This window comes from Hydra vulgaris, chromosome 03 (assembly GCF_038396675.1).
Source record: "Hydra vulgaris chromosome 03, alternate assembly HydraT2T_AEP".
NCBI classification, from domain to species: domain Eukaryota; kingdom Metazoa; phylum Cnidaria; class Hydrozoa; order Anthoathecata; family Hydridae; genus Hydra; species Hydra vulgaris.
Window position 1 is genome coordinate 47,040,023 of NC_088922.1, and position 22,478 is coordinate 47,062,500.

The 22,478-nt window shown below is 27.5% G+C and overlaps 1 protein-coding gene across 18 annotated transcripts in view; it reads right to left on the bottom strand.

Moving 5' to 3' along the window:
* Positions 1–22,478, bottom strand: part of LOC136078211 (transient receptor potential cation channel subfamily A member 1-like) — a 200,470-nt gene that overhangs the window by 81,844 nt on the left and 96,148 nt on the right. The gene's annotated exons all lie outside the window — the stretch shown is intronic.

Below are 22,478 nucleotides of genomic sequence, written 5' to 3' on the forward strand. Positions count from 1 at the left end.
TTTTGCTGATAATTTAGTACAATTATATTTTATACGTTTATATTTTTATATGCATTATGTTAATAATTATGCTCATTATTGACTTTTCTTAGCTAATATATCTGTTGACTTGGTTATCTATTTTTTGGTTAAAAAATTTTTGTGTTATGTGTTATAAATTTTGGCTGGTTATATACTTTTGGTGTTAAAGTACAGGTATCTAAACAAATACTCTCTACTTATATTTATAAAGTTGTATATTCTGTCTTAAAAAATAAAATTTTATAAAATTTAAAACTCATAAAAAGTTCAAAGAACTGTTCATAGTACTGTTCATAGAACTGTTCATAGAACTGTTCATAGAACTGTTCATAGAACTGTTCATAGAACTGTTCATAGAACTGTTCATAGAACTGTTCATAGAACTGTTCATAGAACTGTTCATAGAACTGTTCATAGAACTGTTCATAGAACTGTTCATAGAACTGTTCATAGAACTGTTCATAGAACTGTTCATAGAACTGTTCATAGAACTGTTCATAGAACTGTTCATAGAACTGTTCATAGAACTGTTCATAGAACTGTTCATAGAACTGTTCATAGAACTGTTCATAGAACTGTTCATAGAACTGTTCATAGAACTGTTCATAGAACTGTTCATAGAACTGTTCATAGAACTGTTCATAGAACTGTTCATAGAACTGTTCATAGAACTGTTCATAGAACTGTTCATAGAACTGTTCATAGAACTGTTCATAGAACTGTTCATAGAACTGTTCATAGAACTGTTCATAGAACTGTTCATAGAACTATTTATAGAACTGTTCATAGAACTGTTCATAGAACTGTTCATAGAAATGTTCATAAACTGTTCATAGAAATGTTCATAAAACTGTTCATAGAACTGTTCATAGAAATGTTCATAAAACTGTTCATAGAAATGTTCATAGAACTATTCATAGAAATGTTCATAAAACTGTTCATAGAAATGTTCATAGAACTGTTTATAGAACTATTCGTAGAAATGTTCATAAAACTGTTAATAAAACTGTCGATATTGATTTATATACCATATTGTACTACTGTTAGCTCCTATCGGAGCCTATTCGGCATTACCTTTGTTTTATTAAAACAAAGGTAGTGCCGAAGTTCATAAAAAGAAAAGAAAAAATATAAAAAAAAATTGTTTAAAAATTTTCTTTATATATACAATTGCTACAGTGGATCCAGGCTGTACCAAGTGTATCAATTGCTATATTCAGTTCCGTTTTTTTTTTCTCTACATACTCTTTACATATATTTATGTAAAGAGTATGTAGAGAATAAAAATGAGCAATTGTTTTACTCAGTAATTGTTCAGCTTTACATGAATAAAATCTTTAGGAGTTTTTTAGTAAAGCTAAACAATTTACTCCGTAATTGTTCAGCTTTACATAAATAAAAACTTAACCAAAATTGCTAAAGTTTTTATTTACGTAAAATTGACCAATTACTGAGTAAAAGCAATTGCTCATTTTTATTCACCCAGCCTATGGAAGTTACAAGTAGTCAAAATGCCTCGAAAACTTTTTCAAAAGCGTGACTGAGCCAAGTTGACTATGTTACAGAATTTTTTCATTTAGAAAAATAAAATGCTTTTATGAAAAACCCATGTACTTAACGGGTTTTGTCTCACAAGCCCATAAGTTTTTAAAAAAATATCAAACCTTTTGCAGCATATCAACTTAATTTGAATTGGAAGTTAAATATAATGGCAAATTGACAAATAAAATTGCAAATTGACAAATATAATGGCAAATTTTAGACTAAAATGGCAAGTTGTAGCTACCAAAGCAAAAGTTGTTATGTTGTGAAACCATTCTACACAAAACCCTGATAATTTAATATATATTTAGGCTACCGTTAACCTGGGTGACTTTGGACTGCGGGGTAACTCCGGGCAGAGCATTACTTATTCAGTTGCTTTTAGCTAAAGCGTGAAACTACAAACTTAAACTAAACTTAGTTGTTTTGTTGCATGAAACAAGCTCTAAAGAAGATATAAAAAAAGCTATAAAAAGTTACAGTTAAGGCATGAGAATTGGAAAAAAGCTGCTGATAAGCACAAAGCAAAAAATCAACATTGCATGATCGCATTAAAAAACCCACCTTAAAGAAAGTTGGTGGTCAGAAAATTATAAGCAAAGCAGATAAGTTACTCACTGCTCAAATGCTAGAAGATGTTCCCAATTGGGGTTTTCTTATTAAAAGATTAGAAGTCAGAATGATAGCTTTTAATTTCCTCAAAAATCTTAATGGGTCAAACAGCATCAATTCGCAGATACTTGGAAATGGCTGGGTAATATGTTTTATAAAACGTAGCAATACTTCTGCCAGAAATGCTTCTAACATTAAACAATCAAGATTAAAGTTTGGAGTAGAAATAATAATTAATTTTTTTGATGAGTTTGAAAAAACTTATGAATCTCATATTCAAACTTCAAACATATTTATCTTTGATGAGACAAATCTTTCAGATGATCCTGGAAAAAAGTTTGACTTTGTTCGAAGAGGAAGACGACGTGCGGAAAATGTTCAAGAACATAGTAAAACGTCAATATCTCTCATGAGGTGTGGATCTGCAATAAGGGTACTACAACCACTTGTGGCAGTTTTTAGAGCATTTAACGTTTATAAAGGTTGGGTAACAGGAGGGCCACAGGCAACAATATACAGTTGCACAAAATCTGGTTGGTTTGATATGGAGACATTTGCCAAGTGGTTCGAAATATGCTTCTTTCCAAACGTTCAATATTTAAATGGACCCAAGCTTCTTTTAGAAGAAAACTTGACCTCTCATTTTAATCCAGAAGTAATTAAACTTGCTAAGGAGCATAATGTTTACATCGCTAAGTTGCCGCCAATTTATCAATGCCACACATTTAATCCAGCCATTAGATGTATTTGTTTTAAGTCGAATGAAGCGCTGTTGGAAACATGTACAATATGAGTCGAAAAAAAAAGCAGAAAAACTAGATGCTTTCCCAAAGAACATTTTCCAGCTCTATTAAAAAGTTTATTGATTAAGATGTAAGACACAGAATTTGGTTTCTGACTTTATTACATTCGGGCCAGATCCAATAAACCGTCTAAAGGTTTTTAAAAGAATTTTTGATTACAGGAAACCTTGTGCAACAACAGCATTTGTTTTAAACAATTCGGTTACAACTTTGCTAATGACTCGTCGTGGAGCATATGAAACAAAAAAACACAGGGACAATAAGTTGAGTATTTCATCTGGGGCAGTTTTAAATGTTGTTGAAGGTATTGAAACTGATCTTTATTTTATCTGTGGAAAAGAAGATAATGACGAAAACGATGAAATCAATGAAGAAGAAGAAGAAGAAGAAGAAAAAGAAGAAGAAAAAGAAGAAGAAAAAGAAGAAGAAAAAGAAGAAGAAGAAAAAGAAGAAGAAGCTTTAATTGATTGGACTGGTTGTAAACGTTGTGGTCGTTGGTATCATTCAAAGTGTTTGGAAAATGCCATGTTGGCTGATTGCATTGTACGCCCAAAACTGTAACTGTTTTTTTAATTTTTTTAAAAGAAAACAATTTGTATATGATATACTTTTACAGTTTTCAAAAATTTAAACAAAATAAAAAGGATTGGTAATTGATTCTTCAGTGTAGTTAATTAATCATTGTAATTGTTTCATTAACTACATGTATATTTTAAATAGTTTTTCATTAGTTGTTGTTATTTGTTTTGTTATTTGAAATAAGAAAAAAATTTTAAATCTTGATGTTGAAATTTCAACTTTTGAAATCTAAAGTTGTAAGTGTCTAGAGTCACCCCATTTCCCGATTTTGATTTTTTTATGCTAATAACATATTAGAAAGCTGAAAGCCAAAATTTCTTCATATTCTTTATAATTACAGTAGCACGTTCCACAAAAATGTTTCCATTTTGTATTGATTTTAATGAAACATTTTAATATTTTCTTCAAAATTGTCCGAACTCACCCCAGTTGACAGTATTTAGCTGCGTTCTTTTTATTAACAAGGAGGTCTTACTTAGTAACCAAAGACTCCTTAAGCAAGATCCTGTAGTAAAAACAGAACTTATGTAGCAAAGTACAAATTAATAGAAATTCTATTAAATATTCACTCTCCTTTAATAAAACCTTTATAAATAAAGTGAATATGAATCATTAAATGAAAAAGTTTTTATAATTAAAAAGACTTATTTAATAGCACCGTCTGTTGGTTTCTTTATATAGTTTATTATGAAAATGGCGAAATTTTTTTATGTTTATAAAAAAATATGAAATTTGTTTATGTTTATAAAAAATGAAAAAATTAGTTTGTCTCTAAAAAAATTTGAAATGTGTTTATTGCTGTTCAACGAGTTATTTATCATCGATAAAGCTCAACAATTTATATACAATTTAAAAAATGTATAGATTTCCTAGAAACAGTGTAAGGAAATTATGTTGGCTAGAATGTTTATCTAATGTGAGTTTTAAAATGTCTAATAACAGTATAATCTGATTGCCATCAAAACTTCAAAAAGTTGAACAAAAACAAAATTTTGCACAGATTTTCTCTCAGATAGATTTTTAGTTTATTCTAAAATTGCGAGAAACTTTCTAACACTTTTTTTTCTAGTTTGAAAATAACTACTAGGAACTATTTTTTTACGTTGCAAGGTGTATGTTACAGAAATGTTATTGTATAAGGAAGTTGCTGTTTTTGGAAAATCAATTATATAAATTTTCTTTTAAAAGGTATTTTAATTGTTATGATAACTTGTAATAGAAGCTGTTTGTTTGATGGTTCTAAATTTCTTGTGAAAATGTTGGGAAAACCTGCAAACAAATAAAATTCTAGTTTTTATGTGATAAAATTCATTTAAGTCTAGAATCAGTAATAAAGTCAAATAGAAAAGCAAAGGCAATTGTATGTGATAAAAAATTTAATTCTAACGTTTTATGAAAAACCTTGGTTAACTAATAATAAAACTCTTTTGTTGATAAACTTTTGTCCATGTTATCAAAAAATATGAAATAATGAACTTCGAAAGCGAAGACTTTTTTCTGATAATACTTACACTGCTCTACTTAATTGTGCTAAAATTTCTAACATCTCAAACGTTAACAAAACTGATTGTTTTAGGAAGATTTATTACAAAACTACATAAAACAGAATTTTGAAATTTTAAAAAAAAGTATTTGTAGACATAATTTTTAAGTGTTCTTTGAAGCCAAAGATATCTTTTGTTTACAATAACATGTATTTTGAAACTCTGATTTGCTTAACGATATAATATTGAGACCAGTATAATGTTTAGTTTTTTAAATTTGGTCATCCAGAATCATTTGAAATAGGCGGATTAAAAAGTCCTTCTGACAATACTGTTTAATGGATTTTTTTCTACTTGATTAAAGATAAAGTTTGTTTGACTTCCATATTAATACTTTTATGCTTTACTGCATTACTTTATTAAATTTGAGTTTTATCGTCGCATAATACTTTCCTATATTATTTTATCAAAAACCACTGAAAAAATTCTATACTAAAATCAAGTAAAGAAGATTGTCGTTTTAAACAAAACACCATCATATAAAGTTTGTTCTGTTAGGTTGACATTTTTTCATTGACGCTTTTGCTTTATTATTTGCTAAGGTTTGTTAGTTGTATCAAAATCCTTACAGTGTCTATTTTAATTTTAGATATTTTATAAAGGAAGCCTTTAAATAAAGCATAATGTGTTTTAAAACTAATTTAAATTAAAAAATTAAATTTTAAACAAATTTAGATTACGTTTGTCATTTTAATTTTTAAATATCAACCCCAGTTTATTTTGATGACCAAAACATATCTTAACAACCACAAATATTTTGTTGTTTTAAATATATAGATAAATTTATATGCCATCTTTTTAGTTATAACTTGGTACAAACACATTGAATGGCAATAGGAATACCAAGAGTTAAATTAAAATACATCAACTGAAGATAAGAGTTCGGTAATGTTTTTAGTCATGATTAAAAGTCATAAAAGATAAGTAAACTATTATTTTGTTAAGTAATGTTCTTCTGCTCTAAACATACAAAGGAAGAGAACAGTGCTTGGCGACCTTATGTATCACTCACTTTAAGGCACTGTACATCCAAGGCAAGCGCAAACGGTGTGTGATACCCTCCTCCCTCCCCCTTTTAAAGATTTTCGGTTCATTAAATCTGCAAATTTAGCTCTTTTAGACCTGCGAGTTATGATTGTATACTCTAAGATGAACTCAGGAAAATTATTACATGAGTAATTTAGTTAATTTTTTGCCCCTAAAATCAGGCAAAATTCCTGATTATCATTTAAACAATTCCATCGTGTTGAGTCAATTTTGAAATTTTGCTATAAAAGTTGAGTGTATACACTCAACCATTATTGTAAGAGTTGTAAAATTTGATTTATTGTTTATGAAAATAAAGTTTAATTAACTGGTTTCTTAAAATAAATTAGATTCTTAATTTACTTGACATTTGAGTATGGCTCAATTACCCTGTAAATTATTTCATGTGTTTCTTGAAGAATTGTCTTTAAAGAAGTTAGAGAATAGGATGCAAGTTCTAGAAGGTATGTTATATATCTGTATATTAGACTTGATTAGTAATACTTGTTTTTCTTTATAAAACCCAGAAATAATAATTAAAAAAAAATTTAAATATACTTGTAGTACTGTAATACCTTCAGTACTAAATGCAAATTTAACAGCACTCATTTAAGTTGAACTAACTATAAAAAAAAAATTTAAGTTATGTTTCTATATATTTAAAATAGAATTTTTAGATTAAATGTTATAATATCTATTTTATCTATATAAGAAAGAAAAATAAAATGTATGTTTTAAATAAATATTTTTTTAAAAAATAGTATTGATGCTGATGCGATGGTGTTGGTTACCATTGAAGATTTAAAGTTGATGTTTATAAAGCTTGGAGGTTTTTTAAAAATTAGGAGTGGTTTTTAGCTATATATTTGAAGGTATTTTTTAACTAAAACTATATTTGCTGTTTACAGGTTCACAAATAAAATTAATCAATAAAAATGCAATTAACATGCTTTAAATGTGCTCACAATTTTGCTACAATAAATTTTTAGCTTTGCCATATGATAGGTATACGTGCGCTTTAGGAGCCATGTGAACTATTTGAGGAGCCATGTAAACTTTTGTGACTTAACAAGTATTTAATTTATCAAATGATAATATCGATGCCTAAGACAGCTTTATGCCAGAATATTTTGATGATGCTTATGATGCTCCTGATGCACAACCAATTCTTGATATAGCTGAGTGTTTTAACCATAGAGGAATATTCTTACCAGCTGCAAAGTTTCTTCTTAATCTAATGTCTGCTGGTATTCCATTAAACAATGTAAATGACATACATAATGGTTTGAATAAGATTTTTTCTATTTTTACTTGTACTGTGCAACATAAAGTCAGTAAAGTGTTTACTAATATATAATCTAGAGAATAAAAAAAAATGCATAAATTTTTCTTGCCTCTCTTGAACATCTATTCCATAATATTAATACTGTGAAAAAGCTGAGTACATATCTGGAAAGGGTTGATGCATTAAATATCCTTACTGAAACTGTACTGGGACATTGGTGGAAAACAAAGATGGGCAAGCAAGTTCAAGTAGAAGACACTTTTATGTTTGTACCCAGCAGCACAACCTTTAATTATATTTTTAGACACTCTGATTACTGGTCAGCCTGCACTTTTAATAAAGATATAGCTGAAGGTGAAATCTTACGTGACTACCAAGATGGAAGTAATAACCATGCCCACCGAAACTGCTATCCTTTGCCTCCACCTAACTTTGTTACACACAAAGTATTATTCAACGTTATTACAAAGAGGTGGAAGCAGTAAACCGTGTAGGAACAAAAGCGACCATGCACAAGCTTGGAGCATTCTCCTTTATTTTGAAAAATTTTCCACCTATTTCCAATTTTAATTTAGCAAATGTACATTTAGTTGCATTGACATATGCCAATGACATAAACAAGTATGGCATTAATGCAGTTTTAAGAGCAATTGTTAATAATTTAAAGTGTATGGAGGATGGATTTCAAATCCAAGTTTACGGTGAAGCTAATTCAAGGTGACAACCTCGGACTTCATACTTGTTTAGACTATATAGAGTCTTTTAATAGTGACTTTTGTTGTGATCTATGCCCAGCTGACAAAGGAATAATGCAAAGCAGTTTTACAGAAATTCCAAAGTTTCAACAATCTGTAGCACAATATGAGGAATTAACAAAATAGCAGCACAGCAAATTTATAAAGCCGAGTTTGGAAAAGTTGCAAGTATTTTGAAAAAACTTAAGTACTATCATCCGGCTAAAAATGATAGTGGGGACATCATGCATGATATTTTGGAAGATATAGCTGCTTTAGAAATCAAATTGGTTCTTTATAATTTTATCTACATTCAGCATCGTTTTGCTTTAAATTTGTTAAATAATTGTCTTAGACATTTTCCTTACGGATTAACATTACAAGATAAAAAACCTTGTCTAATAACTGAAAACTGTTTAAAAGATAGCAGTTTTCTTCTTGGATAGAAATCTAGTCAAACAATGACTTTATTAATTGTCTTGCCTTTGTTGGTTGGGGATAAAGTACCAAGCGAATCAGAACAATGGAAAATTTTGTTGCTATTGTTAAAAACTTCAAGTATTGAATTTTCACCTGCGGTCCACAAATCTGACAGGCACAGCCGCTTTGATTGGAAACCATAAGTCACTGTTCAAAAATATTTTTCCAAACAAGAATTTAATGTACAAACACCACAGACCTACATATTATCCAAGTCTAATCCTAAAAAATAGGCCGCTAGCCAGGATGTAGTGCATGCGTTTTGAAGTCAAACACAACTTTTTTAAGAGATTAGCCCTCATTGTTTGCAATTTTCGTAACATTGTCTACACACTTGTATTCGTTATCAACTTGCACACTGTAGTCAGTGATTAAAAAAAAAGGTTTTAAATAAAGTCTTGTTTTGGGCATATTTACCGAAACACTTTTATATCTTATGCCATATGGAGAAACAGTGTCATCTCATTTTGCAGATAAACATGCTGTTGTATATATTACAAATTTTAATGAAGCCTGTGGTACTGTTCACAAACCTGTAATGCCACTAATAGTAGACATTATTAGACAAGATTGTGATCATGAACAAAAAAGCTCATTTGTTATGCCATAATTTTGGCTGATTCAGTTTGATGAGCATCTACACAGTTACACTGTAACTTGTGATGAAACTAACACCGTTGGTGTCATCTCAAGTCACAACACCAACAGCTGTTACACACTTGATAGTTTGCATGATTATTATCTTGTTTTTTCGGGTATGTATATATATATATATATATATATATATATATATATATATATATATATATATATATATATATATATATATATGTATATGTGTGTTTATATATATACATATATATATATATACATATATATATATATATATATATATAAATATATATATATATCTATATATATAAATATATATATATATAAAAAAATATATTTATATATATATATATATATATACAAATAATTTTTATACATATATATATATATATATGTATATATATTATATATGTATATATATATATATATATATATATATATATATATATATATATATATATATATATATATATATATATATATATATGTATATATATACTTCGAGCACTTTAAATGTAACTTTGAGATTCTTTATGATACTTTTCTCTCTATCATCTAAATAACAGTGTGTAATTTTTTTAATAACTATTGGTATCAAAATATGTATCAGTATGTAAATCCCTCTCGATAATCTCAATATTTAAATAAAGACTGGAACAAAAACGTAAACTTACATTTTTCTTAGCATATTTGTTTAATTACAGAATGTGTACCCTCCTTGTCTTATCAATACTAACGAAGCATATATACCTCATGAAAGCATCTTCATATAGAGCTTTGCATTTTCATATAGTGATGTAAGACAGCCTATTGTACCAACAACAACAATCACAATGAATCAAATAAATTTTAATGTTATCAGCTGTTCTGCTAGTTCGCATCAATGTCAATATAAGTTTGTGAGTGAAATTTATTTAATTAATAATATTAAATGAAACTTTTTGTCTTTTTTCATAAAATTATAGTATTTATTAATAAGCATAGTAAATAGTAAATTCATTCTAAAGGCTTATTAACTGTCGAAAGATCACCCTAAAGGTGCATTAATTGTTGAAAGACCACCCTAAAGGTGCATTAATTGTGGAATGATCACCCTAAAGGTGCATAAATCTTATCTGAAAATGAACAAACCGGGCAGTTAGTCTTGATAAAAGATCTTTTTGTATCCATCATTGTTGGAAAACTTGTAAACGATAATAACTGATTAGGAAACCTTTAATATAATTTTTGATTTTGAATCTAATTTTTTGATATGTAAAATCAAATAGTAAAACTTAATATAATTAATTTTATTTTAAATTTAAGTTAATATTTATAAATAATTTACTGCAAAAATAAATGGGGAAATAGATACGTTATTAAACGCAGCATGCTTATTGTTTACTTTTTCTATTTTTGGTGCAGCTATCCCAATACAGAGAAAAAGCGACAAACCGCTTTCCGACCTTAAAAAGAGGTAATGGTGATGTTTATGTAAGTATTGTTATAAGTCTAATTGAAACTTTTATATGTATCTTTTGGGAAGTGGGATAATAGTTGCAATTTATTTAGTTTTACAAACCTTTGTGTTTTTACAGGACGCATACTTCAGACAGTTTGTTGAAGTATTACGAAACGGAAGTGAAAAATATTCACCATCAGGTAAATATTTTTCACTTCCGTTTCGTAATACTTCAACAAACTGTCTGAAGTATGTGTCCTGTAATGTCAAAGTGAAAAATATTCACCATCAGGTTATATGAAGAGCGTTTAAAGATGCTGAGAAAACAACTGGTAGTTACTGGCAACCAAACAAGCCGCATCAAAAGCGCCTTAAAACAGTATGTTTATAGAATGAATATTTGCATTAGGTATATATTTGAGATATATATTTATACAAATAAAATTATTACACTACCATTATTGTTGCAAAATTTTGAATCAATAATGGTAGTGTAATAATTTACTTAAATGTTACAGATATTTTAAAATATATTATTTAAATTATGTTTTTTGACTTTAATTATGATATGTTAACAGTTTTATCTTATTTATATTTAATGGCGTATTTAAGAGCTGTTTAAAATATGCTGTATAAAAATATAGTAAAAGATAAGAGTTTCTTTAATTGTTGTATTATTTTTTTATTTTTATTTTCATTATTGTTTTTTATCAGAGTATTTTATAGAAGTTGAAAGGGTTCGTACCCATAAACTTTTAAAAGAGGCACCTAACGAGAATCGCATTAAAATTATTATGGTATCAACCTATGCAAGTCGTAGTCTCTTAATGAGGGAAGGAAGACTTCCAATAAAAACATTTTCTCATCTTTTTCCCCATTAAAAAATACAATTATTACTAATTAAATTGTTGAGTACCAATATAGTAAATTTTATTTTAATAACAGTTACTATTTCATTTAGTTTAAAGAGCAATTCTGCAGAAGTGCACCCAACAGCAAACAGTTAGTGAATGGGCTAGGTGACCGTTTTTCACGGATCCTTTGTGTGCCTGAGGAAAACGCGAAAGGTTGTCAACCGATCTTACAATATTACTTGACGAAATAGCAGTTAACAACAACCTACTTGTAGGTTTGTTTTATTTATTCATGTTTAAATAATAAATGTTTATTACCACCAAATAAGTTAGCATTACGTTATTTATTAAGTTTGTAAAAGTTATATTGTTTTAATAACTTTTTACATGTTACATTGTTTTACATTGTTTACATGTTTTACATTGATTACATGTTTTACATTGTTTTAATACATTTTTACATACACATATAAAAGTTTTTAAAACAATATAAGTTTTTGTACGTATTTAGGAACATTTTTAACGATACCAAGGAAAAATACGCTCTGCTACTACTTCCACTTATGCTAACAGTTCCTGGGCGAAATCTACAGCGTGCCTCAATTACTGAAGTATGCAAGCGATCTATCTAGCTACATTCTGTAAGCAATGGCTACGTTTATCTTATAGCGTAAAATTTTTTTTCGGAGGCCTCAATTTTATGTTAACTTTGTTTAAAATGCGTAAACTATATTTATATTACCTTTTATTAGTATGGAACTTCAATGGACAAAATTTTTGCTAAAATTAAAAGTGACAGTGTTAAACAAACAATAATTATTGCATTGGGTGTAATTGAAAAGATTAGCTAATCCATTGTTATTGCAGAAAACGAAACTAATGAATCGCGTTGTATGGTTTCTGCTGTTGACAAGTGCTTCAACCTACACTACATCGGTCAGATTTAGTACGACAAAATTATAAGCCATGTTTGGCAGTTTTTGCAAGCACGTTTGTATAGAATTTTGAACAATGATCGGATCTCAGAATGTGAACGGGATCTTGTTACTTTTTTAAAGCACGTTAAATATAAATAACGCTCTTTTTAACAAGCAACATCTACCCATATTGTCAGAAAAGAAAATTGTCAAAAATGTTATACAAATACACACATCAACAAAATCTTTTTATTTTATTTGCAATGGAATTTAACCAAATGAATACCCACATAAATGTACAGTATGAGTAGTAGTATTTACATAGTAATGTTTGTAATTATGATAACATTATTTTTTAACTTAATTATTAAAATCATCTCTACCTGCAAACTATAACTAAAAAACGTGATTAATAACATTAAAATGAATTCTATCAACATAAATTTAAGTAACTGTAATCGAATACATTTATGAATGTAAAAAGTCCTAATTAATAAAGTATAAATAGATTTTTAATCGCAATAGCAAAACGAAGTTAAAATAGGGGTGCCCAAAAAATTTACTTAACTGAGTTATGGCAAGATTGTTTCAAAATCAATTTTATCTACAATAAAAATGCCGACAATATATAAAATAATATGTCTGTATATAAAACCCGAGTTGACGAAAGTTCTTTCCTGAATAAATAGTAAAATAGTTCCTGACTTTCAGGTAAACAAAATCCCTGATTTTAAGAAAGCTTTGTTTCCCTGATTTTTAAAGTAAAAAAAAAACGCCTGAAAATCATGCCATTACGTCTGAAAATCAATTGTGTCTAAATGCAAAGATTTAATCAGTAAGTTTTTCATGAATTTCAATTTTGGTTTCCTAATTATGCTTAAGAGTGTAGTACAGTCAATGAACTTGGACTTAGTATTGTCGGCAAATGTGAATAGCGAGGATGTTTTATTTTTTTTGACGGAAAACATATATATATATATATATATATATATATATATATATATATATATATATATATATATATATATATACATATATATATATATATATATACATATATATATATATATATATATGTATATATATACATATATATATATATATATATATATATATATATATATATATATATATATATACTTATATATATATATATATATATATATATATAAGTATATATATATAAATATATATATATATATATATATATATATATATTTATATATATATATATATATATATATATATATATATATAAATATATATATATATATATATATATTTATAACATATATATACATATATATATATATATATATATATATATATATATATATATATATATATATATATAATATACATATATATATATATATATATATATATATACATATATATATATATATATATATATATATATATATATATATATATATATATACTTATATATATATATATATATATATATATATATATATATATATATATATATATATATATATATATATATATATATATATATATATATATATATATATATATATATATATATATATATATATATATATATATATATATATATATATATATATATATATAGTCCCAAAAAGTCAAAAATTAGGTCATAATACTTAAAAATACAAATACTCAAACAAATATGTAAAACTATATCTAAATTATAATAAAAAAAATTATGTACATTTTAAAACATTTTTGCTATATGTAAATCCGCAAGCGTGTTTTTACAAATCAAGATTTTTTTCAAGTCAGGTTTGTTGATACTTTGCAATAGTAATGAAGCAATGAATTAAGCAGAAGTATATACCCTTAGGACTTAGTGAATTTATGTATGGGCAAATTTGATACATAATACTTATGTTTTACAAACTTTTGATTGTATATATTTTATATGTAAAAGCCATAATTGATGTTCATTCACAGTATCTACACCCACATATTATAGCGCTTTGTAAGCTTTATATTATGAATTTGTTACATTAACGACATTTATATACTTTTATCTCACACAGGTGATTATCAGTTTTCGGTTTGTGATCTAGAGTTTAGACCATATATAGTAGCACATTTACTAGCCTATTTTTTCTTTTTATATTGCTCGTACTTATATTTTTTATCATTTTACTTTATATTTTGTTATCTACTTATTTTATTGTTTTTGTATGGTGCGATAATTTTAGCCATCGTTGCCTTTAATGAACCAGCGGATCGATATTGACTTGTGTACTCATAGACCATTGTTTTATCCTTTGTTTAGTATGACTAGAGCGTGAGTTATTGTTCACCTAATCCCTGAGTCCTAAAATTTTCTTCCTCCTACAAAATAGTCTTTACATTCATTTATGATTATCACCCAATGACATCATCTACAATCTACTTCTATTTTCACATCTCCCAGATCTACGTGACTGGACGGCTCCGTTGGTCACTTTTTGCGACCATTGTGTCACATAAACAAACAAATTTATTCTTTGTGGCTGGTGAGCCCCGACTTCTTCCAATGTACACTACAACGACAAAACGGACATTAGGACATCCCGCTGGATGTGGTTACGGCGCTCAATAACCTAATGGCTACGCTAAAACTCACGCACACGTTCATTCGGAAGCTCCACAATGCACGTCGGATCAGCGCTCGCTGACTATGTGCTCGCATCTAAAATCTCACTCAATAGCACATCATTCCACACCAGCACAGGGCAGTCACTCTTTTGACTAAGAGCGATGGCTTGTGGCCTACGGTGACTAAGGTGTGCATTCGATCAATTGAAATCCATTCTGTAGGTCTTACGTCTGGCTCTGATGTGCTAGCCCATAAGCGCAAGGAGTGAGTGTGTTTAGCTTTCTATTCACCCGATTTGGAAGTGAACGAAAACATAACGAGACCATACGAGACGACCAAACGGTACATACTAATGTACTACACCATCATACCTGTAGACATCAACAGTCTCTAAAATCAGTTTATCAAATGTTTGTTCTTTATTATATACTTTTGTTCGTAATCTTTTTTTGACCTTATCCTTGTATATTTATTCAGGTTTGTGTTATTACGTGTGAATGAGACCGCATATTTGTGAGAAGCAAAAGAGCGTAAAACATTTTTCACATAATTGTGTATAAGCGTTTTTTTATAACAAATGTATTTTTGGTTTGTATGTACTGAACTATACCACTAGATAAGTTTAGACATCACAATCTCATAAGGTTTTTTGTTTCTTTTTTGTTTCTATCTAGTTTTCTTGATCTGACGTCGCTAAGTTAGTTTGTTGTGGTTTGCACAATACAATGTTCACTAACGTTCGTTAGGACTTTTTGTTAACAATATTGTTTTTAAACGTTACGTTTTTCAGTGGTTATAAGCTATTAGTAAAAAATCGCATTTATTGTCTCATCTGTTTATTTTTTTCTCTATTCTTTGCCTACTGATTATATGTATTTTTTTTATCTCTGGCTAATCATTCTTTAATTTATCTGAGTCTGTTTTGTGTGATAGCTTTTGTCTCTACTTATCAGGCAAGATTTATATTTCTCATACTATTGGAGTCACCAGATTATCTACCATATTTTCAACTAACTACTTTTATACTAACGACAAACATTCTTAGTTTCGTTGATTATGAGTGATATTTACTTATTATATTTAAAAGACACATTTCAGCCATAAAAGAAATGGTAAGTTACTCATAATTATTAACTTCTATTTTCTATTTGCTTTGTGTTATTTCTAGACATTAATTTGTTTATTTTTATACATACGCATACATGCATGTGTACACGTTTGTTTTTTCTAATGTAAGTGTACATGAAATTTATATGTATCAACATATTTGCTTATATATACTCCACGCACATCCCTTACCACCCTCATGAGATCTCTAAGAATGTTGGAGCTGAATTAAAAACTGGGATAGGGATTGGGATTTTTGTCTGGTGTAGTGTAGTCCTGTTATATTGCAATTTTGACTAGCATGACGTAGAGTGCAGGCGGTGAGATCTGTTGCAAGGACACGCCCCTGACGAGTGGCGTTAGTGCTGGTCTCGGGCGCTCAGAAACGTCATTGGTGATCGCAGTGCATTCCTGAGGAGGGGGATCACCATTATCTACTACTTAATTCTGATGGGGTTACCATGGCACCAACATTTCTTTACCTCTTACACCCAAGTATTATAGCGCTTTGTGAGCTTTATATTATGAATTTGTTACATTAACGACATTTATATACTTTTATCTCACACAGGTGATTATCAGTTTTCGGTTTGTTATCTAGAGTTTAGACCATATATAGTAGCACATTTACTAGCCTATTTTTTCTTTTTATATTGCTCGTACTTATTTTTTTTATCATTTTACTTTATATTTTGTTATCTACTTATTTTATTGTTTTTGTATGGTGCGATAATTTTAGCCATCGTTGCCTTTAATGAACCAGCGGATCGATATTGACTTGTTTACTCATAGACCATTGTTTTATCCTTTGTTTAGTATGACTAGAGCGTGAGTTATTGTTCACCTAATCCCTGAGTCCTAAAATTTTCTTCCTCCTACAAAATAGTCTTTACATTCATTTATGATTATCACCCAATGACATCATCTACAATCTACTTCTATTTTCACATCTCCCAGATCTACGTGACTGGACGGCTCCGTTGGTCACTTTTTGCGACCACTGTGTCGCATAAACAAATAATATGTAAAACTATATCTAAATTATAATAAAAAAAATTATGTACATTTTAAAACATTTTATGCTAAATGTAAATCCGCAAGCGTGTTTTTACAAATCAAGATTTTTTTTAAGTCAGGTTTGTTGATATTTTGCAATAGTAATGAAGCAATGAATTAAGCAGAAGTATATACCCTTAGGCCTTAGTGAATTTATGTATGGGCAAATTTGATACAAAATACTTATGTTTTACAAACTTTTAATTGTATATATTTTATATGTAAAAGCCATAATTGATGTTCATTCACAGTATCTTGTAAAAACTTCTATTTTTTTTTTTAATTTGCTAAGAATTTATAATCAGTTTTGGAAGTTTCGCCTTATGTATAATTATTTTTATTTGATTCGTTATTTAAACTAAAATAATATTCAATTGGATTTCTCCGGCAATCCAACTCGGAATTCCACTGATTATACCATCCGCATTAACCTCTCGGCCAAACATACACGCCATGGACAGTAGTTTAAATTTGTTAAAATTAATATTTGCGTATATATTTAAAGACGTTTTTAAAATGCGTAAACAAAGGGCTTTGGGGTCGTATAAAGTATTTAAAGTAACTTCCACCTGTTTTTTTAATAAACTTTTTTATTGAGAAAAAAAAGTGGAGGGGGGTATTTGAGAAACGTAAGTACTTTTTAAGAGGAGGTGGGGACATAAAAAAACGCATGGCAACTGGGGGAGGGGGTTAAATTTCAAATTTTTTGGCGTACGTACTTTATGGACAACCCCTTATGATAGAGAGTTTTATCCTGATTAAAAATCGTATAAAAACATAGACCTGAAAACCCAAGGAAAGTTCTATAATTTGATGCTGAGGTGTCAAAAAAAATATCAAAAATGCTAATATTCGCCATCTTTTTTATAATATTTTAAAATTTCAATTATTAACTACGCCACCTGGTCTCTGTAGTTTGAAAGTTATTAAAATACTCATGGAAATTCCAAAAATATTCATAAAAATTCTGATGCAAAAAATTTGCCAAAAACAAAATGTAATTATACAAGACTCTCTATAAGAAATGTTTCTGTATTTTTGTTTTAAAAATAAAATGGCGAATGCTAGACGAACGACTATTATTAAGTTTGATAGCCTTAATTTACCGGAATACGGTCGCAGGTTCAAAAACAATAATAACGAGTGCATCCTGTGGTGCAGGGACTTTGGTTTACTTGCTATCAATATGATCTGTCCTCGCGTAACTCCCAGTGGAACGAATGAAATAGTCATAATGTCGATAGAAAGATTTGGAGATGCATGCAAAAACAATGCAAAAAGAAAATAAGTATTCGTGTTAGAAGTTTTTTGAAAGTTCTTAACTGAAACTTTGACAAATAATAGGTATTACTTATATTTGGACTCGTAGCGCGGAAAAAGTCGTGGCCTTTCAGTAGAAGATATTCAAAAGGATTTAGAAATTGGTAGCAATAAAAAAATAGTAGATTGGGATCAATTTTGTAGAGACATTGTCGTCACTTTTATCCTTAATAATCGCGTGCAATTAGAAGGGCCAATAGAGGGTTCAATAGTGGAAATAGATGAAAAGAAGGAAGTGCAACCGAGGTAGAATTGTAGAAGATCAACAGATTTTTGGTGCGTACGATATAGCGACTAAAGAAGGGTTACTCACTCCTGTAGCGCACCGCAATGCAGCAACCTTATTATCCATTATTATACAATAGTTTCGTCCTGGAACTGAAATATGGAACAATATGTGGGCAGCATACCGAGGTTTAGCAGCGCAAGGTTTTCAACATTGTACAGTAAACCTTACTTTACGTTTTGCTGATCCCGTAACAAATGTTACGGCAAACAGGGTTGAGGCAATGTGACAAAGAAACAAAGCCTAATTCAAAGCTATGTTTGAGCCCATAAATCGTGAAATGATTCCCGATTATTTTTCAGAATTTATGTGGGCGCAATGTTTTGAAAAACACTCTTATATTTACTTTTGGAACCAAGTTGTAAATGAATATTTGATTATTATTTTTGTATATAGTAACATTTGTCTATCTAAAATCATTAATATATTTAAAAAAATATGTATATAACCTGAAAATAAAAAAAAAACTTGTTGAAATTCGAAGTTTTTTCAAAAAAAAATACTAAAATAAAAATAAAATACATATTAAATTTCACCTAAAAATGTTTTAGCGAAATAAAAACCAGGCTATAAAGTTTTTTTTAACGATTTCATAATGTTTACCGCCTTATTAAATTGGTCGTGCTTCAAAAAAGATGGCGAGTATTAGCGTTTTTGGTATATTTTTTTGACACTTCGACATCAAATTAGAGAACTTTCCTTTGGTTTTCAGGTCTATGTTTTTATATGATTAATAATCAGGATAAAGTTCTCCATCATAATCAAAAATAAAAATAGGGGAGTAAATATGCAAACTAGCGCTAGAGTTAGTACAGTCTTGGAATATGTTTCCAGACAGGTTGAATTTATAATTGACTTTAGAGGTAATGCAGTACAACGTATGTTGATGCTTGATGTTATTGATTTTAGTACTGCACTAACTAAGAGACTCAAGTACCTCTTGGTTAATTAGTACTAAAAGTTTTGGCGAATAGTTTTAGTTTTCCTTATTTTTTTTTGATTTTTTAAAGCACACTTCATAGAAAATATAATTTATAGAAAGTGGTAATAGAGATTTGTTTGTCTATTTCATTAAAACTAATAGATTAAAGCCCCATTTTTAAATTTAGAATTAGTGTTTATTCAATAGTTTACTGTTTTAATATTTTTTGTTTTTCTATAGTTTACTATAGAAACACAATAAAATATAAGTGCTTTTATTTTTAACCCATAACTTTTTACTAAAATAAAAATTTTAGTTTTACCTTTTAAAACAGGTTTTTAACCGTCCTAATAAGTTTTAGATTTATGCATTTTGAGGACACAGGTAGCAAATTTAACTTTATGCTTATTTTTTAAACATAAAATTTAACAATTTAAAAAAGCATTTGTTTGTTATAAAAACTGAAATTATTTTATTCAGAAAGTATTTTTCTAAAACATATTAAATATATAAGCTAAAAATGTAATAAAATTAAAAGACCAAAAGTATAAGCAATGCTGCAGCTACGTAACTATATCTTTTATTTCATTTAACTCCATTTGATGTGAATTGTAATAAAATCACCACAGCTTAAAATATCACCGCACCAAAAAAAATAAATGAAACTAGGAAGCGTTTTGAAGTAATTAAACTTCGTAGGGTACCAAGCGCCGCCGAATAATACAAGTACGTTCACAGTATATAATAAAAAAGCGACAAATACGTTTATGAAATTTATTATAACTATGATAATTGTAGACATAAAGTCCACAAAACCTGGTACTACAACTTAACTTTTTATTCGAAACTTAATAACCTTCTACTCATCCTTTATATATATATATATATATATATATTATATATATATATATATATATATATATATATATATATATATATATATATATATATATATATTACGTATTTTCTACTGCGTGTTATGCAATATTTTACATATCAATATGAGGGGATGAAATATTTTAATTTTTTTTTGTACATAATTTATTTCTATGTTGAAGAATCTTCATATTGCATATACATATATCGAAATTAATGGGAGGAACAAGAAAAAGACACAGTTCGCCTTTTCGCCAAGCCCCATGTATATATATATATATATAAATATATATATATATATATATATATATATATATATATATATATATATATATATATATATATATATATGTATATACAAATATATATATATATATATATATATATATATTTATTTATATATATATATATATATATATATATATATATATATATATATATATATGTATATATTTATATAAATATATATATATATATATATATATATATATGTATATATATATATATATATATATATATATATATATATATATATATATATATATATATATATATATATATATATATATATATATATATATATATATATATATATATGTATATAAAATTATGCATAACCGTAACATATAGATATATATAAAAATATAAATCAGTGTTAGTTTTTCTATACATTTTGTACATTTATTATTCTATATATTTTTAAATTGATCAAATACTCTCTAAATTAGCTAAAAACCAAAAGATGTGAAATTCTGAATATACAATGCGACAAATGACTATAACTTTTGTAAACAATATACAAAATAGATAGCATATAAAAAATTTCCAAACACATTATTCTAAGCAATAAATGCAAGCATCTATGATGTTACAAGCATAAATAAATGGTGGATTATATATTCTTAAAGTATAATACCAATAATTATTTAATATATTGCAGAATTTCATTAGGCTCAATTATTATTCCAATATTCTAAGCAGCAAATATAACTAATTTTTGTAACATTTATAAATTATATACATGAAGAATGTGATATTTTAAATACGTATTTCTTATAGTGTGAATTATACTTCTTAATTTTATTATTGGGATGTCATATTCTAAGATTCTAATCAAAAAATGCAGCTATTAAGTATACTATTTTAAAACTAAATTTATAGTGGATCAGATATTCTTAACATAAATTACTGATAGTGATTAATATATTTTATAATTTCATTATAACCATGTGATATTCTAAAATTCTAAGCAACAAATTAAACTATAATAATTAGAGATAAAATACATTGAAGATGTTTGTATTGTTATTTTTGATTACACTATGAAGATTTTTAAAAAAACGTAAAGGCATTTATTTATGCTCTACATCGTTTTTTTTACAATTTAATTTAATGATGTTTAAAGTGCTCGATATGAAAAAAGACTAATACTTACTAAAATTATTATTACGTATTCCATTTTATTTTTCTTAATTTTAGATTCTTAATCTTTTTAACTGTAGCATCACAATAAAAACCCTTAGTCTTTATTTGCAAAAAAGGTGTATGTCAAGAAAAGTATCTGGTTGAAAATACTTCTCAAACTATTCTAAATTCAATTAACTTTGACAAAGTTTTTAAGTTTTTATATATTTCAAAAATTATTTTATTTTATTTAAACTTAATTGAAATCAAGTTGCCATTTTGTTTCTGAGTTATTTCAATAAATTAACCTTTGCTTATTCGATCTATACTTATTCACTTTTTCAACTGGAAAAAATGTACCCGCTCTAACCCTATTATAAACTTTTCATCAAAATAAACAATGGGTGTTTATAGTATATAATTTGATTTTTTCTTTTCACAATGCATATACTTTTGATACATCTTTCTTTTCATGA